Source organism: Hemitrygon akajei, chromosome 22 (genome assembly GCF_048418815.1).
Source record: "Hemitrygon akajei chromosome 22, sHemAka1.3, whole genome shotgun sequence".
Taxonomy (NCBI): Eukaryota; Metazoa; Chordata; class Chondrichthyes; order Myliobatiformes; family Dasyatidae; genus Hemitrygon; species Hemitrygon akajei.
Genome location: NC_133145.1, coordinates 39251910 through 39278310, shown reverse-complemented (window position 1 = coordinate 39278310; position 26401 = coordinate 39251910). Strand labels below are relative to the sequence as shown.

General features: G+C 41.3%; 1 protein-coding gene across 15 annotated transcripts in view; it reads right to left on the bottom strand.

Annotated features, from left to right (window-relative positions):
• rbfox3a (RNA binding fox-1 homolog 3a) overlaps positions 1–26401 on the bottom strand; it is a 1515582-nt gene that overhangs the window by 1297717 nt on the left and 191464 nt on the right. For 7 of the 15 annotated variants that reach the window (XM_073026051.1, XM_073026041.1, XM_073026044.1 and 4 more), the window contains exon 1: positions 6509–6676. The exons of 7 other annotated variants lie outside the window; for them this stretch is intronic. The gene's annotated coding sequence lies outside the window, so the exon portion shown is untranslated. Of the gene's footprint in view, positions 1–6508; positions 6677–26401 lie in introns of those variants that run through there. One more of the 15 variants, XM_073026039.1, reaches the window with a different exon arrangement.

Here is a 26401-nt window from a genome sequence, read left to right as displayed (position 1 = left end):
AGAAGTGGGTCTATCCATACTGGAGAGCCTCAGGGTTATCCTCAGTTCATTTTTTGTTGGATTCAGCATTTTTAGACACATCAAGTCTCTTTGGCTGAGTTAGTATTTCAGGTTGAAGACTCTTTATAAGAACTTACCAGAAAGTTAAAGCAAGTGGCAGAGATGGTGAAGGATGCAAAGTCTTGGTGAAAGCAAAGGAAATGTCTGCGACATGGCAAGGCCAGGCCTACTTTGGGAAAAGTAGTAATGAATGGACTAATAGAGGCAGTTAGTGAGTGGTAATGCAATACTCCAGAACATCAGCTGTGCTAACAAAGAGAGCCAGCTATGGTATTGAATCCATTTTGTTGCCTCCTTCGGCACTGAGTGACCAGTTTGTCAAGTCAAGCTTTCTTCCAGATATCACTCCCTTAATGACACTATTCACTACTATCAACTGCTTGCCTCCACAGCAATCATGGCCAGCCCCAGAGGTAGACTTTTCATTCTATCAATCCCACACTCACCTTCTCTGAAACTCAAAACATATTTTTCTCTCCCTTTCCTATTTCTCATGCGATGTTAACTCTGCTTCTCCTTCCACAAATGCTGTCTGACCCGTTTCTAGCTTCCCCTGGTTTCATTCCAGACTTCAAACGTCTGCAGCTTTTAGATTCCCAAGCTTTGTAGGTAGTGGACTCATTAGCTCTCCCACCCTTGCCTTTCTTTCCGATAAGTTACATATCCAGTTTTCACTCTCAGCACCAAGCTCTGGCCAGACATTCACTTGTCTGCTGCACAAAATACTCATTGCAACTGTGGCTCACAAGAAAGCAACCGCTTAACCATACAATGCTGAATCTTATATTTCCATTCCTAAAAGAGTAAATTCTACAATTGTTATCAACAGAGCTGTGCGAAGTCCAACAAAATGTAAGCAGCTTTAACATTTTTCAGTTAACCCCTAAATCACTACATGTCTTCCTTTCCCTGTTGAATGACACTAGATTTGCTGTTCCTGCTATGATGGCTCTACATCAGCTTCTGCACAGAACAAAAAGAAAAGCTTCAGCGTAATGTCTGAATTGGTGTGTGCACAATTAAGTTTTGCCAGAACCATAACTACAGCTTTATCCACACTTGGTATATACTCAGTGGCCACTCTATTTGGTTCACCTGCTCGTTAATGCAAATAACTAATCAGCCAATCATGTGGCACCAACTCGATGCATAGGAGCATGCTGACGTGGTCAACAGTATCAGCTGTTGTTCAAACCAAACATTAAAACTCAACGTCTTGCACTCAACGTCAGTAAGATGAAAGAGCTGATTGTGGACTTCAGGAAGGGTAAGACGAACACACACTAATGAGCACTTTCAAGATCCTGGGTGTCAGGATCTCTGAGGATCTAACCTGGTCCCAACATATCGATGCAGTTATAAAGACGGCAAGACAGCAACTATACTTCATTAGGAGTTTGAAGAGATTTAGTATGTCAACAAATACACTCAAAAACTTCTACAGATGTACCATGGAGAGCATTCTGACAGGCTGCATCACTGTCTGGTATGGGGGGGGGGGGGGTGGCTATTGCACAGGACCGAAAGAAGCTGCAAGGGGTTGTAAATTTAGTCGGCTCCATCTTGGGTACCAGTCTACAAAGTACCCAGGACATCTTCAAAGAGCGGTGTCTCAGAAAGGCAGTGTCCATTATAAGGACCCAGGGCATTCTCAGTTACCATCAGGTAGGAGGTACAGAAGTCTGAAGACACACACTCAGTGATTCAGGAACAGCTTCTTCCCCTCTGCCATCCGATTTCTAAATGGACATTGAACCCGTGAACACTACCTCACTTTTTTAATATATAGTTTCTGTTTTTTGCACGATTTTCAATCTATTCAATATATGTATACAGTAATTGATCTTATTTATTTATTACTTGTTCTTTTTCTTCTATATTATGCATTGCATTCAACTGCTGCTGCTAAGTTAACTAATTTCATGACACAAGAACTTACAAGGAAGTGATAATAAACCTGATTCTGATTCTGAAATGTGACTGTGACCATAAAACAATTGTTAGTGTCAGATGGGGCATCTGAATATCTCAAAAAACTGCTGATCTCCTGGGATGTTCATGCACAGCAGTCTGTAGAGTTTACAGAGAATGGTGCAAAAAACAGGCAACATTCAGTCAGCAAACACGAGGATATCTGCAGATGCTGGAAATTCAAGCAACACACACAAAATGCTGGTGAACGCAGCAGGCCAGGCAGCATCTATAGGAAGAGGTACAGTCGACATTTCGGAGTCCTGACGAAGGGTCTCGGCCCGAAACGCCGACAGTGCCTCTTCCTATAGATGCTGCCTGGCCTGCTGCGTTCACCAGCATTTTTTGTGTGTGTTGCTTGAACATCCAGTCAGCAACAGTTTTGTGAGGGAAGATGACTGGACTGGTCAGACTAACAGGAAGGTGATAGTAACTCAAATAACCACACATTACAACAGTGTTAAGGAAGCAAATTACAATGGTATGCAAAAGAGCATCTCTGAAAGCACAGCATGTCAAACTTCAAAGTAGATGGGCTACAACGGCAGAAGACCACAAACGTACACTCAATGGCCACTTTATTAGGTACCGGAAGTACCTAATAAAGTGGCCACTATGTGTATGTTTCCTTCCCAGAGTCAATGCTAATTCCTGAAGATATATCTATATAAGATTAGAAAACATTCTTTTTCTATGGATTCTGCAAAGTGAAAATTAAGGGAAAAAAGTTCTTGTACAGAAAATTTGTTTCACAACAAAGCTTAAATTAAAAACCTACAGCTTTTTCCCCATTAGGGTCCCCTTCAATGCACACAAAAACAGTACAAGCCAGAATTTTCAACAAGAAGAGTATTGCTAACAATCTTGTATATTCTGTGAATTTACCATTATTCCCCTTTAAAATGGATGCCATTTTCACAGCAGGTACTTCATTGCTAACAATAATATCCATGCCTTGATATACTCTCATTTCCAGTTTTGCCTTTGGCCTCATCTCCTGCTTTGTAGTTGAGTTCTTTGTTTCTATTACCACATCTGCAGTTCTCCCTTGTACAACCAATCTCCACTAGTGCAGTAACTCATCCCTCAGTTGTTAACAGAAATATCTCAGATATGGACCTTTTAATTAGGAATAGATGCCTAAGGCAAATTCATCTAGTCCAAAGTCACAAATATAAATGTCGTACCAGGTTTAGCACTTTAACTTTTTTCAAATGCCAAGGTAAAGTATTAAAAAGGCAGAAAAAAACCAAGTCCCTACAAAAAAAAATCAAAATATCACATATAATTAACTTGCAACTCTGATTTTCCCCCCTATAAAACTTTCAAGGTCACATTTTTCCAACTTTTCTCCCTTCTCTTGACCTCCACCATTTATTTGTAAATTCAGCTTTTCACATTTAAAATTGGAACTCCATAGGTAAATCTGTCACATGATGATATCTTTGACAGCTTACAGATTTTATGTCTCCAAGCTTGTACTGCAGACCTCAACTAATTCTAACTTTCTGAATCCCAAAGTGCTGGCTGTTTAGCAAATTAGCAAGAAATGATAACATGTACAGAAAACAAGTTGCGATACCAGAATGTCCATGTTGAAAAGGGATCTGATTCATCTCTTGCGCTCTCTGTTCCAACAAACAGCTACAGCCAAATCCTAATTTGCCAAGCAGCAATGGCACAGCTGGCAACACCTGGGTTTGAAAGTTGGGGAACAAACATCAACTAGAGTTAAAAAGCTCAGCTTACATCTCAACTTCCTCCCACGCTTGACCAAGAATGATCTGCACTGTGCTATATTACATTGATGCCTCATTCGCAATCAAAAATGCATACATAATTCATCTGTCTTACATTTTCTTTACTTCTTCCCTTTCCCACCTAAAACCAGCCTTTCTAAATTTGTATACAGTATCTGTAAGGGGGTTTTTTCTTTGTGAGGGGGTTTCTTCTTTCTTTATGTTACTGCATGTGTTAATCAAAATGGCTTTTTTGTCTGTTAATGTTAAAAATGCTTCTTTGTTATGCTAACTGGTGAGAGAGTACTTTCTCTCCAAGCTTGTTTGGGTTATGATTGCTGATAATGGGAATTGTATTCTTTTGTTAACCAATTGAGATAGATGTTATTCTCTCTTCTGGGTCTGTAAGCTAGTGTTGGCAGGCTTTTTGCGAGGGGGGTGAGAGAGAGAGGACGCAATGCTGTAAGCTGGGCGACGGAACGGACCCCGAGTGGGGGTCCGAGGCCAAAGTTCTCGGCAACGAGAGGAGACGAAGACAGATCTGCCAGGTCTGCCAGGGGCCTGGTTGATCACTTCGGGTGGTCCTGAGCTACAAGTCAAAGAGGTCTGAAGGGATCGAATGGTAGCCAGAAGACTTCGTTAATTGAGCTCCAATGGTTGTGCATGGTGGTTTGGACTTTGATAAGTTTGGCGCTTTTTACTTTTCCTTTTATATTGTATCTCTATTAAGTACATAGTTCCAGTAAGATCTATAAAGTGAACGCATTTAATCGCATATGGTGTACTGTCTGTTATTGGGCGTGTTAGGGACATCACACAGCATCCACACAAGCTGATTACCCAGTTTGACGGGGCCAAAAGGCTGCTCCCCCTAGACGGAAGCGAGCTGAGCCAGCCTGAGGCTTACCGGGGGTTACATATCTACAATCATAATTTAAAAAATCACTATTAGACTTGTCTCATGTTGATTATATCATTCTAGAAAATGAAAAAATTAGTTATTTCTTTTCCGGCTTCATATCTACACCAAAGCATCTTAGTCGAATATTGATGCTAAATCCCATTTCGGAAATTCAGTTCCACTGAAGTTGGCAGACTTAAACTTTATAAGCAAAGTTTAGCACAAATGCATTGAAAATTCCTTACACAGCATATGCAATAGAGGATGAAATTCTACCACCTTATCTTGTAATTATAACATTACAGTTTGTGGGAATTTGGCACACACAAACGGGTCCTCAGGTTCTGTGCAAGCCAAGAGTGATGATACTTCAGAAGAACGTTGGTGCTTGTGAGAGATAATGCAGTTTTGAAGGGCATTATAAAGATGTAAATATTTCCTTACAATTGGATCTGAATCCATCTTAATTTCCCCAGCACCAAATTCTCTGGAGATTAATTCCAGTTCTTTGCCCAGAGGTGTGGCCCATGTGATTTTGGACATTGGCCACTTTCATCAGGTGAGCTGCAGGGTGCCTAATAGCTTACCTCACGACAACTCACAGAATCAGTGATGTCAGGCTTTATTACCAGGATGAACAGTTCCAGTGGAGGTGTGTGTAGCAAAAAAGGGACAGGAATAGTCAGGAGGGAGCAGAATCAGAGCACGTGGGTGCTCAGATGATTACCTTTAAGAATCAGAGAAATAAGTCAAGTCTTACCTCCAGAAGTGGAAAAGCACAAGGTCAACAAGAGCTGCTCTTCTACACCTTCTAGTGTTAGAGAAAGTCTTCTGCACCTTCTGGTGTTAAATAAAGTACTGCCAAAATCCTGGGAGAAATATTATAAAGCACTAACTATACTGTGATTCAGGAAATTCTGCACAGGAAAAAGACAGCCTTATTGAGATAAATCTAACTTTTTAAATTGCCAATGCAGACATTTCTGGTGCCTTTCCAGAATAATTTACTGAATTTCTTGAAGAGGTAGAGTGAGAAAGAAAGAAATACTTCCTTTTGCAACTACTTCATACCTTTAAGAGTTGCTTCAGTCAGTTTGTTATCATGCCTGGTTGTTCAAAGAATCCGCCTTAGGAACAATAGCAAAGGCTTACCACACCTCCTGTCAGCAGTCACCTATTCTGCAGATGCAGACAGTGGTGTCAGTCCTCACCACTTAATGACTGTGACAACTTGAATACTACCTAAATGAGTGCCTGTGCAAAAATACTGCTGAAACCTTTAAGCACATGACAAAAAAAGGAAGAATGAAGTTTTACATCTATAGAAGAAACTGTACTATGCAGTGCTTTTGCAAGTTAGAAATACAATCCTGATTATGAACAATAAAAACCAACAACTGGATAATAAGAAGTTGGAGTCTGAAGTATTTATTGTCAGCATGAAAGGCCTGATTTAAAATCAGGGCCTCTGTATTTAATATACAGTAATTTGCTCAGTAAAAAGAGATAGTGATCCTTTAGTGAAAAAAAATCCCCGTTGCTAACTTAAAGCAATGTATTTAGCAGTGCTTGCATTGGCAAGCAGAACATGCTTCACTGAAGATACTAAAGCACAAACTCCTTGGAGCAGCAGAAATACGTTGCTGAAAATTAACTACCAATATCACAAGTTGAAATTAAATCGAATTACAGCCAATGTACAACAAAATATTAATGCTGTTCAAATTTACTTTGTTTTTTAACAAGGAGAAACCAATTATTCAGGAGAAAATAAAACACTTATTAAAGTGACCAAACAGAAGCCCGTCCTATCATTGTAAAAAAAAATGCATCATACCGGCTTCTGAGCTGTCAATCAAGTGACCGAGTTGACCTTTACTTTGCGCGTTTCCTTGGCTGACGGAAGATTCCCTGTTTCCCCCTGTAGGAAATGTGCATTTAATGAGTATTGCCGTTCTCACTCCACTCCTCAGCGCTCGTCTGTCCCATTGTTATACATCATACACCGAAGTAACCTGCTGCCAGCAGCGGCTCCCTCCACAGTCCTCAACCAATCACCTGCCACTGCCACCTCCTCTGACATCACACTCAGGGTGACTGTAAAAACACTGAGCTCTCTAAAGTGTGCACGTAACCACCGTCGGTTCTGGCGAGAGGGGAACAGAGGTGAGGGATGCGAGGGAGGGGGTTGAAGGGAGATGGGGTGGGGGTGAGAGGGTGGGGGTTGAAGGGGGACGGGTGGGGGGATTGAAGTGGATGGGTGGGAGATTGAAGGGGGACGGGGTGCAGGGGATTGAGGGGGGACAGGGTGGGGGGATTGAAGTGGATGGGTGGGAGATTGAAGGGGGACAGGGTGCAGGGGATTGAGGGGGGACAGGGTGGGGGGGATTGAGGGGGGACAGGGTGGGGGGATTGAAGTGGATGGGTGGGAGATTGAAGGGGACAGGGTGCAGGGGATTGAGGGGGGACAGGGTGGGGGGATTAAAGGGGGACGGGGTGGAGGGGATTGAGGGGGGACAGGGTGGGGGGATTAAAGGGGGATGGGGTAGAGGGGATTGAGGGGGTGGGGTGGAGGGGATGGGGTGGGGGATTGAGGCGGGAGAGGGATAGGGGAGAGGGGGGAGAGAGCCGATGGTAAGAGAGGGTGTCAGAAGAGGGGTGGGGAAGAGAGGTGTAGTGGGGAAAAGAGAGAGGGGGGTGGTGAGAGAAGAGGGTGGGTGGTGAAAAGGAAGAGAGGGGGTGGGTGGGGAGAGAGAGGAGATGGGGTTGGGTGGGGAGAGGGTGGAGAGAGGTGGGTGGGGGGAGAGGGAGGAGATGGAGGTAGGGTGGAGAGGGGTGGGTGGGGAAAGGGAGGAGAGAAGGGGCGGGTGGGGAGAGAGGAGATAAGGGGTTGGGTGGGGGAGAGGGAGGAGAGAGGTGGGTGGGTGGGGAGAGGGAGGAGAGAGGGGGTGCAAGAAGAGAGCGGTGTGGGGGATATAGGAAGGTGGGCAGCAGAGAGGATGCGGGGACGGGGGATAGTGTATGGTGCAGGAGTAGGGGTGGAGAGAGGAGATTGGTGTAGGGGAGAGTGGGATGAGGTTAGAGCATAGGATGTTAGAGTTGGGGTGAGAAGAGGGTGGTGGGGTGAGAGAATTAGAATGGGAAGGTGGGTGCAGTGGGGAGATAGGGGTAGGGCAGAGAGTGGAGAGGTGTAATGTTGGAGAGGGAGATTGGGTGTGGTGGGCTTCGGGGGTGGGGGTTGGGAGAATGGTAGTGGGGGAGAGGGTGGTGGGGTAAGTGATCAGGGGTAGATGGGGAGAGGGAGGGGGAGAGAGTGGGTTGCTGAGAGAGTTGGGATGCGGAGGGGTTGTGATGGGGAGAGAGGGTAGGGTAGGTGAGTGGAGGGTCGGTGGGGAGAGAGTGGGGAAGAGATAGGGCAGGAAGAGAGGGGGGTGTGGCACAGAGGGTTGATGGGGGAGCAGGGTTGCAGTTGTGGGTGCCACGGTGGTGAGCGAAAGGGATGAGGTGGGAAGGGTCATGGGGTGGGGCTAGGGAGAGGGTTGGGAAGGGAGAGACAGGAGGAATTTGGCAGAGTGGGGGGGAGAGGGTGGGGGCTAGATAGGGTAGATGGGGGCAGCAGGAGTGAAGGGTGGGACTGAGGATGAGGCAGGGTGGAGAGGGATGAGGGAGAGGAGGTGGAACAGGGTAGGGTAGAGGGAGATGGGTATGGGAGAGGTGGTGGAGTAGAGCGAGGCCAGGTTGGGGGAGAGTGGGGGTGGGGTTGTGGAGGACAGTGTGGGGTAGAGAGAGAGATGGGTGAAGTTGAGGACGAGAGAGAGCAGGTAGGGTTGGGTAAAGAGGGGTTCGGGCAGAAAGGGAGTGGACAATAGATGGGGTGGGAAAGAGTGTGGTGGGTGGGAGGAAGTATGGGGTGGGTAAGAAGGGTTTTGGGGTGTAGGAGAGTGGGGGTTGGGCTTTGGGAGAGAGGGAGGTGTGGGTGAGATAGGGTAGGGCAGAGAGTGGAGAGAGGGATAGTGCGGTGGGAGGAGAGGGTTTGGGGGTGTAGGAAAGAGGGAGATTGGATTAGGGTGGGCTGAGGGGTGTTGGGGTGGGGGTGAGAGGAGGGTGGTGGGGAGAGAGGATGATAGGATGGGGAAGAGTTTGGTGGAGGAAAAGATCAGTAGGATAAGAGAGGGAGGGGAGAGAGTGGAGTGGGACAGAGAGGGGGTTAGTGAGAGAGTTAAGATGGCGGGGTGCTGTAGGGAGAGGAGTGGATGGTGCATGGGGAGACGGTGGGGGAAGAGAGGGGATGGAGGTAGAGGGAATGGAGGAGGGAGAGTGTGGGACAGGGTAGGTGGGGGGTTGCATGGAGAGTGTGGGGGAGGGTTGGTGTGGAGAGAGGAGGATTGAGGAGTGGAGAAGGGGAGTGGGAAAGGGGAGAAAGATTGGGGAGGGGAGAAGGGAGAAAAGAGGGTGAGGGATAGGGGGACGGGAAGAGGGGTGGGAGGGTTTAAGAGTGGTTATTCTGCAGAATACCTTCCTTACACTCTCCAACATGGCAGTGCTCCAGAACATTTAACTTGCAGAGAAACCTGGCACATTAAATGACAGAAGTAACATTTGAAACATCATTTATCTGACATCTTTTACCATTAGAAAAAGAATCAAGCAGTAGAATCTACAAGTCTAATTTATTGTTTTTTTAAAATCTCATTTCAAGTGTTTGATAATTATTCAATTAGTGATTTACACTTTTATAATACGGCTCAAGTATTCATTTATTCAGCCATGTAGCCTGACTCACAGTTACTCATAAATGCAACACCAAGACATCCACATATTTTGTTCATGTTAAGCAACCACATGTGCTGCAGTTCAGGTGTTCGTGGGAAAGCCTTGAACCATCTTATTGTGAACAAATTAATTGTTTTCTTCCCATGGCTGAACATCAGTCTATTACAACACACCCAGGGAGAAAATAGAAATCTTAGTCAGAGCAGACAATATGCAATTGGATGTACCAAACAGCATGTTAATAAGGTCTGATAATCTGATTGATTAAAGCAATGTCAGAATATCTACTATTGAATTGTGTGGATTATATGTTTGAAGTCAAGATTGTGAATTTCATCTGGCCTATAACAAAGCCAAACATAACCATCCAGTGCCTTTTAGGCTTAAATCTGACCAGATTCAGATTCGTCTAACATTTATTTTGCCAAATTAAATGCAAATGCAATTTGCATGCTAATTCCAGAGTGCATTTTAAGGGTAAAATGAATCTTCAAATTTAACTTGAAAATTTACTTAAGCTTTATAAATATTGCACTGCAAGGACTCTTGAAGGTAAACTTACACAAAAATACTATTATTATTATTCAAATCAAATGTCTATTTAATTAGCCAGTATGCAAAATATTTGAACCCAGCGGGGCTAGGCAGCTGAATTCCATGACTTCCTTCTTTCAGAGACTCAAATCATATCTCAGCTCAAAAAAGAAAGTTTTGGTATCTGCTCAATATTACTCGTGGATTAAGAATTAAGAAAAAGAAACCTTAATTCTCATACGACTTACCTTTATATAAGTGCTTCTGGCCACAAGCATCAACTTTTCTCTGTCATCTGCTACAATGACAGCATGTGTACAATATCTCTGTACGTGTACAACTGGATAAAACACCAGAACAAATTACCATTCTGCAAGTTCCGTTCTTGCCCTATGCATAGAAACTCAGAGAGCACTATTCATCTGAATGCAAAGCACTTTTCTCCCTCCTCTTCAATGGCCAGGTGCATTGTAGTCCTAATTATGCACGATTCCAGTTCTTTTTCAAGTGGGCCCTTCGGGCCAAATTCAGGTCATATCAGCAGTTTGTCGTTCATTCCCAGCGGCTGCGGTAATCCTCTCCAAAAAAAAATTAAGACTTTCTCATTTAGACAGTCTAATCATTAATATCAAAGAAGAAACTTGCTTCCCCATCCCCAATGCTTCACCTGTTAACACGTTTACCCCATTTAGATAACAGCTGCTGGATTCCTTTTGCAGATAATTAGCAGCTGCACCAAATTAATTCTGGTTATCTTCATGCAGTGAAATTGTCACTGTGATTTTATTGTGAAGTAAATTCCATCACCTTCAAGGTATTCTTTTTATATATTCGTTCCGAGCAATGTAATGTGATGTTTAGCTATGTAAACAGCCCTGATGCCAGTGAAATGAATTAATTGTCCCAGAATACATTATGGCTGCTGATCATGCAAGATTTTTTGATTATCTACCAAATATGAAATAATGGGGGCAGTGGGACAAGTACACGAATAAATTTGGGGATTTCAATATAACGGTGTATTTATTCTTTGCATATATGAATTATTTTGCAAATGTTAAACTAAATATAACTTAGCAAATAGGAAAAAATCAGTGACAAGTATTCCTCATCATTTCCCCAAGCTGCTATCGCCAGTATCTTTAATAGGAAAAGCTGGAATTGTTTATCTTTTATGTCCAGTATCAATTGTGCACACTTTTAATGCATTGATGATTCTATTATGAAAAATGGCTTCTTTCCCAGTGCTTCATAACCTTCAGAGTCCCACAGGGTCTTTCCTTTCTCGTATCTACAAGCTGTCCTTCAGCCACATCATTTGCAGACATAGGCCTGGAGATTCAATCACATAGCACATGTTTTATGCTCTACACAATTGAATTAAGGGGAGAAATCAATTACAAGGAATTTCTTAGTTTATATAATACATAATGTGATTTTGGATTTCACAATTCCATGCGTGTAACATGTGAAGGATGCTGGGCACACTGCAATGATCCCAATTACCTTGCCACACATGTTTTAGGTTACTGTAACAAGAAACCTCATGGGCAAAAATCCGAAAACAAGCCCCTAGAGAACTGATTGTGCTCTACCTAAAGCATCAGACCATATCTGAATACCCTGTTGCAGAAGGTATTGATAGATTCTTCTCTGATGCAATAGTGATTTCAGAGCACTGTATTCTTTAGCTTCTGTAGTGCCGCACTGGAGAGAAGCAAACAGCTCACCGCTGTCTCCGTTCCTGCATTCCTCAAAACAGCTTATCGAAAATCGCCCTTTACGAGCAGTGGGTCCAGTTGCTTTAAGAGCCCTTGAAATGATGAGACATCCTTTAGGTTGTTTCATGGTGCTTGATGCATGTTCCAAGATTATTGGCAGCTACAACCATGGCTACTCTGCAAAAGACCTTGAAGAGCAACTTTTAAATGTGCGCACAAAAATCATTCTCCAACTGCTGTGCATCAAAGCAGCAGCATTTCCCTCTGTATTCCCACTTAAGCTGTGGTTTTAATGTAGGGTTGCATTTTGACCAGACCAGGCTGACTTCACCACTTGCTCAGACCTATTGTTGAAATCAAATTCTAGTTGAATCTCAACTCACTCCCCCTCGCCAACAAGAGAGAAAAAAAAAACCTTTAGGCCCCAACACAAACTCTGGTCCATTATCATTGACCTTTTCTCCTTCAAGATGAGTGTTTTACATTTTTAACATCCAATAGAAACTATCCATCATAGATACTGTTTAATCCTATAATATGCCAGCTCAGTATGACATGAAGATTTTTAGCTACTTAATCCTTCATGTTATTCATCTTCTGCTATTTAAGTACTGTTAGTGTTATTCTGGTATTTCCCTCCTCCGGATGAGATTGCTCCAGTGTATCATTTGCCTAGCCCTGAAGCACCAGCCTTCAGTATTTTGACGATATAATGTTTCCCCACCTTCTCACCCCTTCCTTCCCCTCTTCCTAATATATTACCTTTGGAATTCTTGGTTCATATGTGAGTCCCCAGATATCATCTCTGTAGTATCCAAGACATTTTTAAGGAGCGGTGCCTCAAAAAGGCGGCTTCCATCATTAAGGACCCCAGCCACCCAGGACATGCCCACTTCTTGTTGCTACCATCAGTAAGGAGGTACAGAAGCCTGAAGGTACACATGCAATGATGCAGGAACAGCTTTTTCCCCTCTGCCATCTGACTTCTGAATGGGCATTGATCCCATGAATATCACCTCACCTCACTATTTTTTTTTTAAATTGCTGTTTTTGCACTACTTAATTTAACTATTACATATATTTACTGTAATTCACACTTGTTTCTGTTTCTCTGCATTATCATGTATTGCATTGTACTGCTACTGCTAAGTTAACAAATTTCATGACATATCCCAATGATATTACACCTGATTCTGATCCACCCCTTCCAAGCCAAACATCTTTCCAGTGCCCTGTTATTCTTGCCTTGCAACAACCCTGTCTCAGTGGTAACCGTCACACCTCAAGTTAAGAGAATCATGAGTTCAAGTGATTTATGCATACCTAGATTGAATCATTTAAATCACTATTTTTTATAGTTCTTTGGAAAGGATTATGAGGACTTGGATTTAACACATCTGAAAAAAGAAACTAAGTGGTTTTCATGAAAACTCTCCCCATCTCCTGCTGTTATTAGATGTAGAGTGCTGGTAGGGACAGAAGATGGTATTTTTCTTGAGGTGAGAGTGATAGCATTTGAGAGGTGATGATTCATATCTCCCCTCCCATATACACACAAAACAAACACAGAGGCAATTGCACATATACACAAACACAGATTCTCTTAAATAGTTCAATCAAGATATGCGGAGGTAAAATCAACAGGTGATGATTTGAGAGGAAAGGGTCAACTGCTCCATTCCTATCTATGTTGACTTCAGTTTTATGTAGAATATCAGAGAGAATCTAATCCAGTTCACCTTTACGCTGCACATAATAAGAGGAATCCAATGGTGAAAAAACAATTACCTAAAATGGCCAATTACATAAGCATCAAATATCGTCATTTCAATAAATCATCCAGAGCAGGAAAACATATTTCGCTATGAAATAACTATGACATTGGTGTGAACACACAACACAAGATATTTGGCATTAGAGCAGAATGAAAAGAAATGGCTGAAATTTTAAACTAGTTTGTTCCGGGGAAGGAGTTAAATGTATAATCCAGAAGATTGCTAATTTGTGTTCAGAGCTCATTTCTGTCCAGAACCTTTGGCTACAAACATTCTTTCCCACCTCGACCCCCCCCCCCCTCCCATATACACACAAAACAAACACAGAGGCAATTGCACACATACACAAACACAGATTCTCTTAAATAGTTCAATCAAGATTTGCGGAGGTAATATATGAATTCTTGCACTCCATCTATTCAATGCAACAGGATGATTTTTTTGTTGTACAAAGAAAAGAAAAATTTTGTTAAATTAACAAAAATGACCCCAAATAACTTTGTAATTGAACTTTAATGAATGGCTACCATTAAGTTTCTGGTAAAGATCTGATTGTATTAATAAATATTGGAATTGGAACATAGATGCTGAGGGACCAAAGCAGTATTCCATGTCAATTTGCCTGGGTATGATTTGAGATGGTCTGATTGAGTGATACATAGAGCTAGGGTTGTTATTTTGCATTGGATGCATTTCACAGGCCCTGTACTGTGAAACTGATTTTTTTTTTCAATTCCTGTATTGGTAGCAAAGCTAAAATCATAGTCTAATACTTTTTCACTAGTGGCCTGCCCACTGATACTTTCACATAGGCCTCAAGTTAGCTTGAAAGTTCTCAGAGGCATGTACCTCAGTTGATCATTTAACTCATGATCTAATAATACAAATAGAGGTCTTGAGGCTAAGATTCCAAATATCCACATCAACCAAAATGCAAGGCCTACACAATGCCTCCAGGTGGAAAGCAAAGGGAAGCTCCCTCTGAGGATATCCACCCATTCTACCTAGAGTAGCCAGAATCTGGGGCAATGTCCCTGAAGGCATAGACTTTTATGACTGACCAAAAGCATTACCAGCATCCAAGCCACAATAAAGCACCAGCTTAGAGTTATCATCTTGTTGTGCTTAAGCAACAATTATTGTTACATCCTTTTCTACTGCTTCCATCAACGGAGGTCATTACCGTAGATATCTAGCAGTTAATTCTCAGGGAGCACTTTTGGCACTGTTCAGTTTATAGTTTGCACTTAAGCTTTCTGTTTCCATGCTTGAGCAGAAGTAAAATTTTAAATTAGCTTATAATGCTACAGTCTTGAGTTATTAATTCAAAAATAATTGGTTTCATCTCACTTTTCAGAGATTGTCCTTCTATTTTTGGATAGTAGTACACACATACATTTTCTTCCCTGTACTCAAAGTACAATTTTTTCTCAAAATAAGTGTTACATATCTTCAAATTGTAAAGCACAACTGAAAGAAATTATTTGGAAATTAGCTTTTGATTCTCAGATATTATAAATTTTAGAGAAATACTGCCACCTTTTTAATAAGCTTTGGAGATGATCTTCTCAGAATGACCCAGAGACAGCTGCAAGAGCCATCCTCCATCCCCAAGCAGGCAAAGTCCCTTTACACCTAATTAAAAAAACCCTGCTCATTAGGCAGCTACACTTGTTAACATGCAAGGCCTGGATTAAGTTCCTCATATCCCCACTGTTGATCAAGGACCAAAGGTCTGTGAAATCAGCCCACTCTGTCATAACTATCTAATGTCAGTTTACTACAGCCTCCTGTTCTGCCTTTGCTTGCATTACAACAAAAACAGAGAATAATATAATGCCATGTTCAGATATACCACTTAAAAACAATATTGTCTCAGAAATCCTACCTGCTAGCATTGAACAGGTAGAGATGAACATGCTGATGGTTTTAGATATAGTTTAAACTGAGTGGAGCTCTTGGCACAAAAATGCTATGCAATTATAATGGAATGTGTCAGAAATCTGTCAGAATTTCGGGGGTGACACGGAGGTGCATCTGGCAGAACAGCTCCACCGTTTCCATGGTTCAGTTCTGGCCTCTTCTGCTATGTTCCTGTGACCACACGAGCTTCCCCAGAATACCTAGGTTCTTCCTGCACACTAAAGAAGTAGATTATCTGTCACGGCACACTGACCCAATGCAGGTGAGTGATCTGAGGAAATTTGATGGGGGTAGGTTATGTGGAAAAATTGTTGGAGGCATCAGATTACTCTGTGGCTTAGGGCTTCTTTAATGCAAGGAAATATGGTAATATGAAATTTGTTGAAGTACAATGTAAGTAATGGCTAGTTTAGACTCAACTGTTTGTAGAGCTCCATATAACTTACTGAGTTAGGTATAGACTTTTGCAAGCACATAAAAGTGGATGCAAGGGAAAACTTGTGCTTTGGACATTAAACACACAAGTTCCATTGTATATTTAATATAGCAACTGATGAGCGTATAAAGGAAATTTAGTGCATGAACCATCATCTCTTTTTGACATCAAGAGGGAATAAAGATTAGTCTTGCACTCTATGTTTCAGTAATTTTTTTGGTATTAAAGTTTTGTGTTCACTAAAATAAAAGTTCTTGGTATTAGGTAAGAGAATTTCAGAATTTCATGTATTTTCAGAATATAGAAGCACCATCAAATATTATGAGGTCAGATGTATTTGCAGTAAAAAGCGATAGTATACCTCATCTGCATTAGATAAGTCAGGTATTTCCATTATTTTAAAAACTCTTAATTACAACCTTTGAATCAAGTAACTAATTTTGGTGGCAAGTTGTATTGAAATGTAGACATGTTTATCTTGCTGTGCACTCATTCTCACCAGCTCATCAGCCTCCTCCAGTTCGTTCATTTGAGGCTCTTTCAGACATCACTGCAGAAATTCCTCCATCCAATATACCTCTTCTGGGCCCTTACTCTATTAGATAGATAGATGCTTTATTGATCCCGAAGGAAATTACAGTGTCACAGTAGCGTTACAAGTACACAGATATACAAATATACAACTATTAGAAGAGAAGTAAGAAAGAATAAAAAAATAAGTTATCTCAAACAGTGCAACATCACATCCCTTGCTATAGGTTGACTCATGATAGAACCCAATGGTCAAGGATAAGAATGACCTCATATAGCGCTCTTTGGAGCAGCATATTTGTTTTAGTTTATTATTAGGTGGCAATGTTGTAAGACACAGCTCTCTTCACTATACCACAAGACATCTGGTTAGAGGATGGCATGTTTGGTTGCAGGGGCTTCTCCAGGTCCAACAAATGGTGCAAATGTTTGTCTGAACCATTTTTTTTCTTGTGATCACAATACCTTGTTGGACATTTGTAATACAAAATATGTCAAGTCTAGTTCATTGGAAAGATTGATGGCGGGGGACCTGTGTGGCCTTGATTGTTGCATGGATAAAGCCTTCGTGCCATGGCATCAGATGTATGGGTGCATGGAGACACTGTGGGAGAGAACAGAGGCTCACGGGTGTGCTGGGCTGGATGCTGGTGCCTACTGGTCAACTCTCCTGTCAGTGCTGCTCTCCAGTGTTCGATCTCTGAAAGATAAGCTGGATTGTCTTCATCTGCGGCTGACCCAGCATGAGATGAGGAACTGATGCATACTTGTCCTTACAGAAACATGGCTCCAGGACAACATCCCATTCACTATCAATCTTCAGGCTATGCCACTCAGGAATATGAGCTAATATTATTTTGTGGTTGTATGTCGGTATCGTAACTACATAAACTGTGTGTTGTATGTGACTGTATATACTGTATTTTTCACCTTGGACCAGGAGGAACTGTTTCATTTAGGTGTATACGTGTATATGGGTAAATGACAATTAAACTTGAACTTGGTTTCCAATCATCTATGAATGTGCTGATCATTTAGGACCATGTGGTATGGAGCATTGGCACAAAGAACCATATTATTGCAATGTTTGTAGTGAATGTATGGCCTTTTCCTTCTATATGTGCTTCCCTTTGTACATTAGATGGTCATGGCAGACTTGCATGCCACTAACATGCATATGGCTGCTTATGTACAGCATGCAACCTAAGATTCTATCTCAAAACAATACCCATGCATAATTGCATCAGATGGTCCGTAGACTAAGCTGTGGTTTTTAGAAAGATTGCTGGAAACCAATCAAAAAGATCCAGAAAAAAAAATCTGTATTTTTATCTCAGGAGAAGCAAGAGCAGCCATCGTTGGCCCCCAGAGTGTCACCAGACGGCGGTTTCTTTGAGTTCATCTGCAAAACAGCTTAATTTCTTCCTCTTAATCTCTGTTTTTCCTTTACAAGGTGGATGGGGTTATGTTGGAGTTTGTGATCTACAGCTGCACTCAAAAAGTGGATCTTTACAGTGGTGGCTCCCACTCCTGGAGCCTACGGACTGGCCGTTTCTAAAATCCACGGGATGCAGCCTGGAAGACACATGTATTTTTATCTCACGAGATAAAGCCCTGGGGTGAGGCCTTGCGGCCCTGTGGACTAACTAATTCCATGCCAGTGTCACAGGAGAGATCAAGCATCATGAACAGCAGATAAGCTATTGGAGGTCTCTGTATTTGGACAATCTCCTTCTCCCCATCTCCTCATCTCTCCATCTCTCTTTCTCTTGATGGCAGGGGTGAGTTTCCTGCTGGTTCTCAAGTCAGAGAACTTGGAATAAAAGCAAATTGGCGGTCTGTAACATCATAATCAACAAATTGTATTGTTTGGTTTCCTGTCTCGCTGTGGAAAGGGGTGACACCTCTCTGACCCTTGTTAGGGAGAGAGAGAGAGACTGTGACATGTCAAAATGTTGAGAGAACAATTAGTATGTTTTGAACTGGAGATCATGGGGCTTTGCTATTGCTTGCTTTGTGGGTGGAGGGTGCTATTGCTTCCTGCTAAAATTAGTGTGTAAAGGTGAGGGTTGTGCATGGGAGGCTTTGGGGTTCTAATATTTCACTGCCATTCAATCTTTGGGGTTCTCATCTGTTTTAGTGGATGTCTGTGAAGAGCAAGAATTTCAGGATATACACAGTATACATTCTCTGATAATAAACGGAACATTAAATCGTTGAAACACCTGTCCTGCTGTGGCCTTGTCAAAGACTCCTCCAGTATTGTTGATGTATTCAAGTGCTTGCCAATGTAATGCTTGCCAACCAGGGATAAAGTATTCTACAGCAAATATTTCCAAATGAACCATCAACTTGAATTCAGTTTGAACTTCAAAGTGGCTATAGCCAAGTAAACAAAACAGCAATTTAAGATGGAAGTTGAATCTCTTGACTTAAGCATTTTTTCTGTAATCATATAATCTAGGTGTAGTATGAACATCAAAAATGGTTATGCCTACAAATGCAGAAGGCATGTCACTTTACATGAGGTTGGTGCCAGGTTTCCACTCACTCTTGTGACTGTTAACTCTAATGTGTCACTGGGTGGAACCATCAAGCAGTCCTATTGTTTCCTTCACAGAGGTAAACAGAAAGTGTTCAATTCCTCACAATATCAGCTAGCAGGTTCACTGTGGGCTGGTGAGAGATTCTGTAGGACATTTATTTTCAAAATTAACTTCTTCTCCCAAAAGCTTGATCTTCCGGAAGACAGTCAGAAGGCCAGCATTCTTATTAGGAAGCTATGGTGCTAGGTTGTGCTTTTGTTGCTCCTGAGCACTTCACAATACAGAACAGCATTGAGAAGGTTTGAGGACAGCCTGGAGGTGAATTAGTAAACCAGTATGATCAAAATGGCAAACAAAAATTAAAGGACAAAATATCCTTGCAAAGGATAACATGGTCTAAACACAATTATGTCCAGTGACTATAATTAATTACATGGGCATTGTCCTTTACCTGATCATTGCTTGCTTTTGTGTATAAAAAATCTAATTCATGCAACTCATCAGGAATTTCTTTTGTGCAAATTCTCCCAATTTTCATGGGTGACTCAGTTAAAGAATACTCCTGCTGTGCCACTGCTTTATAAAACATGGCAATTTAAAGATAGTCCGGGAAAACTAACTGAGAAAAAGATTCTTCACTCTTGGTGCTTTATGTAATTGGGTATGCTTGCCAGTCTTCATCTTAGCCATAAAAAAATGATAAATGGAGCACTGCAAGCTGTTTGTAGGGGAGGAATAAATCTGCAGAATTAGTTCTGTCTATCAAAAGCATACTTCCTGCTGGGTAATCTGGAGTAACAGCAATAATAGTTCTGAAAAATGATCCAAACCATTCCCATCTTACTGCATCAGAGGAAATATGTGGCATTAGTAAGAGGCTGTAAAGGAGAACATGTGTGAGATGAGAACATACACAAACAAAATCTTCTGTTGCTTTTGCAGTCTGCTGCATTTGCAAATCAGTTTTTTTAAACATACTCTGTGCTAACACCAGTTGTGATCTTGCTTAATTTTGCCTGTGTTTTTCTCCTTAAAAATTAACCAAATAAGGGGCTTCTCCTGGAAGTCAAATTTTGGAAGATTATCACTTCTATCACTGGTGACAGGTTTATGTATTTTTAAAAGTTCTTTTAAATCAGTGCCATTTCTTTAAAGTTCTATTTTCCTCTGTTGCCAAGTAAGAACTGTTTATATCATTGTTTAGTTCATTTCATTGGCTCTTCACACAGCTCTGGAATATCTGTACTGTGAAGATGCATACATCAAGATGCTTTTTATTGACTACAGCTCGGCATTCAATACTATCATCCCCTCGAAACTAATCAATAAGCTCCGAGACCTAGGTCTTTATACCTTACCTCCTTATCACTTGCAGATCCCAGTCAGTTCAGATTGGCAACAACATCTCTGCTACAATCATCATCAGCACAAGTGCACCACTAGGCTGTGTGCTTCACCCAACACCCCCCACCCATCACTCTGCTCATTTTATACTTATTACTGAGAGGCTATTTAAGTTTGCTGATGACACCACTGTTGTTGGCCGAATCAAAAGTAATGTATCAGTGTATAGAAGGGAGATAAAAAATCTGGTTGAATGGTGCCACAAAAATAACCTCTCACTCAACATTTGCCAATCCAAAGATCTATTATTGACTATAAGAGGAAGTAATCTGTCATCCACGAGCCAGTCCTCATCAGGGGATTAGAGGTGGAGAGGGTCAGTAACTTTCAGTTCTTGAGCATTATCATAACAGAGGATCTGTCCTGGGTTCACCATCATGTAAGTGCCATTTCAAAGAAGTGCCTCCACTTAGAAGTGTGTGCAGATCTGGCTTGTCACCTGAAACTACGACAAAATTTGTTGATGCACAGCAGAGAGTATTGCATCATGGCCTGCATGGAAATACCAATGCTCAAGAGCACAAAGGCCTACAAAAAGAGATGGATACAGCCCAGTCCATCACAGGAGAAACCCTCATTTCTAGGGCTCTACAACTCATGGTTACAGTGTCATTTATTTACTTATTTGTTTATTTATTTGTTTAATGTTTCCCCTCACCATATTTGCACATGTTGTCTTCTTTTCCATATTTGTTGCTCATTTGTGTATAGATTTTTTATTGCTTCTATTGTATTTCTTTGCTCTACTTTGAATGCCTGCAAGAAGATAAATCTCAGGGTAGCATATCGTGCCATAAACATAATATGATAATAAGTTAACTTTTACTTTGAACTTTATAGTTTGCAAAACAACTCTGGCATTTTAACCTATTCTAACCCCTAATTAACCAAGATTTTTCACCATTTTAAACTCAGAAAATATTTTCATGCAGACTTAATGTCTACCATTAGACATTTACCTTCACCCTCTTCTCAACTAGAACTGAACAGAATTCCACTTCTCTGTGACTTTTCTAATCTCACCAACCCTCAGTCTATTTAACTTATCAGTAGTTTTGAAACTTTGTAGAACTAATAGACATTGCATATCAATAATACAGCCATTCTCTAGCAAGTTGCTCATTTTCCTTCTTACAGTCTCATATTATTTATATTCCTATCTGTCAAATCTGTTTGATTTTCAGCATATGGGTTCTAATGTGGAGCAGTGATGGAACTACAGTTAGCCAACCACTATCCTTACTTATAATTACCTTGTCAACATTTGCCACAACTCCTCCACACTGCTGACATTGAGCCAAAATTACTTTGTACCATCGCATGGTTTTGTAGTATCTCAGATCTACAAGAATTGTAAGTTTTTAATTGAATACAAGCCTTCCGTTGATATGTTCTTCACAAGTTCTTCCAGTAAACCTATTACCTTTCTCAATAATTCAAATTCACCTTAGGATTGGGTCATATGAGTATTTGAAATCTGCAGCATTTAAGGGTAACGATGGAACTTTAAAAGAGAATGACAACAGAGCAATGAATTGAACTGGAGTGAATCTGGTCTTCTGCCATTTGTTTTTACGGTATCACTGGGCTAAATTTTGAAGGATGTTCCGTTGGGAATTGCAGGGGTTCAGTCATTCAAATGGAAATAGTTGGGCCAGGCTTACTGGGAGCCCCTATCATTATGCTGGGGACCTCCTCTCAGATTTTGTATCAATCGAGCTTGACTCAGGATCTCAGACCTCTTAACCTCACTGATCTCAACAGCAATTCCCGGCCTGATGATCAGAATCAAATGGGAAGATACATACTTTTAAAAATCAAATATCAATCTTCAGATTAGTTTTTGTTTGTATTTTGAAGATCTTGTGTGTGATTTAATTATTTATAACACATTTTACTTTGTAGTTCTTTTTAATGATTTACTTCAAATTTATTTGTTTCTGAGTATCAGAGTTTTTAATGATATATAGCTTTAAGGTCTATGACTGCTTTGAAGGTTGGTCTTCTGTGACTGCCTTGGGCATTGTGGAGCAGGTCCAATAGCCTTACAGGAGATGTTTCTAGCCTGGTATCCATGGAGGGTCAGCAGGTTCAGGCCTAGACATCCAACAGTGAATGGGGACCAGGGAAAGCCATTCTGGGCAGCAGGTGTTCTGGCAAAATACGGCCCAAAAGATTAAAATAACCTTTTGTAAAGTTTCAGCATGAGTCAAACATACATTTGAAATTACCCTGAGATTGTCTTTTCTCATAAAGCTCAGTGGTTTACTTCAAAGGGAAATACCCCGACAATTCTTCCTTCCACAGGTACTACTCAGCTCATTAAGTTCCTCCAACAGATTGTCTGTTGCCCCAGATTCCTGCATTTGCAGCACCTTCTGTCTTCATGAATAATAAATCTTGTTTTATTCATTACAAATCTCACTGAGTGGCATGGTGGAGATACATCCCTACCAAAGGAGATATAAGGCACTCCTTCCCTCTGCTAGCCTGCAGGTCACCCTTGGACAAGGTGCAGGACCTGCTCAGCCACCCCAGTCAGGGTCACGTGAAGCTATGGGAGCAGGCGGAGGATGGTCGTATGAGCAGCTGGTGCCTATCACAAGTCCTGGTTATGCAGCTGCTGTGGCAAGGCAAAAATCTCTGGAAAGTATTGATAATGGCTGGTAAATAGAAGACCAGCTTGTAGAGACATTGCCCAGCAAAAGGCAATGGCAAACCACTTGTGTAGAAAAATTGGCCAAGAACCATCATGGCCATGAGACTATGATCCCCTACGATATACGACACAGCACATAATGATGGTGATATTGATATCTCAGTAAAGCAATGGGTCATTTACAGCAAACTTCTCATTATTCATCCAACACATCATTCTCTGCAATTTCTGCTATCTCCAAGGAGATTCTATCACTAGACATATCTTTACTCCCCCCCCGCCCCCCGGTTTCCACAGGGATTGCTCCCTCCACAACTCCCTTATCCATTTATCCCTCCCCACTAATCTCCCCCCACCTCCCGGCACTTATCCCCACAGGTGGCCTAAGTGCTACACATTCCTATTCACCTCCTCACTCACCTCCATTCAAGGCCTCAAAAAGTCCTTCCAGATGAGGCAACACTTCACCTGTGTATCTGGTGGAGTTGCCTCCTGCTCCCGATGCAGCCTCCTCTACATTGATGAGACCCATCATAAATTGAGGGACAGCTTTGTTGATCACCCCAATCCATCCGCCAAAAGTTTAACTTCCCAGTGGCCAAACATTTTCTTTCCCAATCCCATTCTGACATATTGGTCCATGGTCTCCTCTTGTGCCAAGATGAGGCCACCTTCATTGTTGAGGAGGAATACCTTGTACTCCATTTGGGTAGTATCCAACCTAATGGCGTGAATATCAATTTCCCCTTCCAGTAAAAAAAAGTCCCTCCTCTGATCTCTTGTCCTATTTCCCACTCTGGCGTTTCACCTTTCTTACCTGCCCATCACTTTCCCCTGGGCACCCTTCTCCTTCCCCTTCTCCTATGGTCCATTCTCCTCTCCTATCAGATTCCTTTTTCTCCAACCCTTTACCTTTAGCATCCACCCAGCTTCACCTATCACCTTCTAGCAAGCCTTCTCCCCTTCACGTTTTATTCTAGCATCTTCCCCCATCCTATTCAGTATTAGAGAAGGGCCTTGGCCTGAAATGTCGACTGCTTATTCATTCCCATAGATGCTGCCTGACCTGCCGAGTTCCTCCTGCATTTTGTGTGTGTTGCCATTCAATATTATTTTTCTGTTTCAATCCCACAAACTACCTTGATAGAATATGAATTGTTTTGTTGAGAATCTACCCAGGTATTGCTTCACCTGTACAAAAGAAGGGGTAACTGTATAAGTTTATTACCATTTTGCAAGAAAGAAGCTCAATAATGGCTTCAGGAAAAGTGTTGGATCTCTGAGGTGGTATGTTTCCCCAGAATGCCCATACTGAGTAAGTCAGAGAGATGAGAGGTAAGGAGTGAACAAGGCCGAGCTAGTTCTACTCATAGTACTTAAAAATAAACAAGTTCTAACTAGCATGGTCAGGCAAGGTCATATCTCATAATTGTACAATGGTCTACATTGACACACCTCTGCATGAAGTTTTTGATTTCATTTCTTCTCAAGTTCAATGGCAATCTATATATTTTATACCTTACTTAAATACTTTAGCCATACTGCACCAAATATTGATATTTTATTGTGCATTTGACCATTAACTACTTTAATGAACAGCAAAGAAATGTTTTACAGTTTGATACACAGTACTTGTGTGCAAAATAGACAAAGGGTTCTATTTATCTCTTTCACACTTCTGTAGATTTCATTTTACAACACTAACCAACTGAAATGAGCTTTTGTGTTTATATTTATACTGTTAGCTAATACATACTGTGCTGTTTATAGCACTCCAGCTTGCTATAGTTAGTGATACCACATTTTTAAATTCAGATTTTCGGTTTCCAGACTACAGTAAAACTCTATTAATCTGAATCACTTGGGAATTTGGCAGTACCATACTGCCAGACTTTTTGAACTATTGGATGATATTCCAACACATTTTAATTCAATTTTTGATATGCTGCACCATATTTTTCCCAGTTAACCTGGTGAGTTTAAAGGAAGGATGAAAAAATAGAACCCCTGTGAGTTTAAAGGGAGTACTGGAAACAGGACTCTATTACATTTAGATGGAGTACAGTGAGTTCAAGGGAGCACATGAACCAGCATCTGGTGAGCCAGATGCCAAACAACTGGGTGGTGGATTATTGGAGTTTTACTCAATAAAGCTTCTGCACTCCAAAGCGTTTCTAAAAAAGAAAAAGTACTTTTGTCATTTGTCTAGCAAGTGGATGGCGACTTTTGTTCAATGTGTCCCTTGCTTAAGGTAACAGAATTTAAAATAATCTTTCTCTTTGTCCATAACACACATTTCAAATAGCTGTTTACCATCTATGCACTAAGGCTAAACTCGCTGGAAATATTCCTTCAAATTTTCCACCCACAAGTCTTTTGAATATCCAAAGAACTTAAAAATGAAATTGATCAGTCTCCAATTAACAGTTTGCTCTTTCATTTCATGACTTTATGTGACTGGTTGTCAGAATGTGGTCAGGTGACATCATACCATTTTTGGATTTCAGGTATAAAGTGTTAATAAAAGAAGTCCTCCAGTCTATTATTAACTCCTTTAATCTTCTTTCAGCTTTGTGAAAAATGAGGGACTATATTTTCCTTGTTATTTACCTTCTCATTGAAGGGAACCACAACCAAATCACAGCTCGCTATTATTAATCAAGTCAGCTGTATTCTGCACCCCCCCCCCACACCTCTTACTTTATAATGAAGGGTCTCAGTCCAAAATATCAGCTGTTTCTTCCCCTCCATAGATGTTGTCCGAATTGCTGAGTCCCTCCAGCATGTTGTGTGTTACTCAGGATTTCCAGCACCTGCAGAATCTCCTGCACTTATGGCTCACCATTGCTCTTTCTCTGATGGTTTCCACCCATTCCTTCATAATGGATGGATTCATATCTGAAGTACAGTTCCAGACATGATCTTTGTCTTCCAACACTTCATCCAAGGCAGTTAGTGTCAGCAGGGTTTCTCTCACCCCATTCCCTTGTCTGAGCTCAGTGTCAGCACTGTCTCATTATTGCACATGTCTGCAGTCTGTATCACTGATTAGCAGCTAAGAGTTCATTCCAGAAGGATGCAATGAGCAATTCTGACACCCCTCTAAGATTATAACTAAGATTAACCCCTTCAATTTATAAATAAAGTATATCTACATTAAACTATGGAGTGTTACAATAAGTGTCTTTGAGCTAGGTAAAGTCAGATTACTTTTAGGACAAACATATCACTGAAGAAATTCAGTGTTCTTTTGTATCATTACTCAGACATACTTCTTTATACAATTACTGCAGTTTTACATTTATAAAATAACTGTCATAACTCAGTGTCACAATGACGTATTGCTGTTGTACCTACAGCAATATTCAAGTCTGAATGATAACATCATACTCAGTCATATATTCTCAAAACTGATACCTATCTGAATA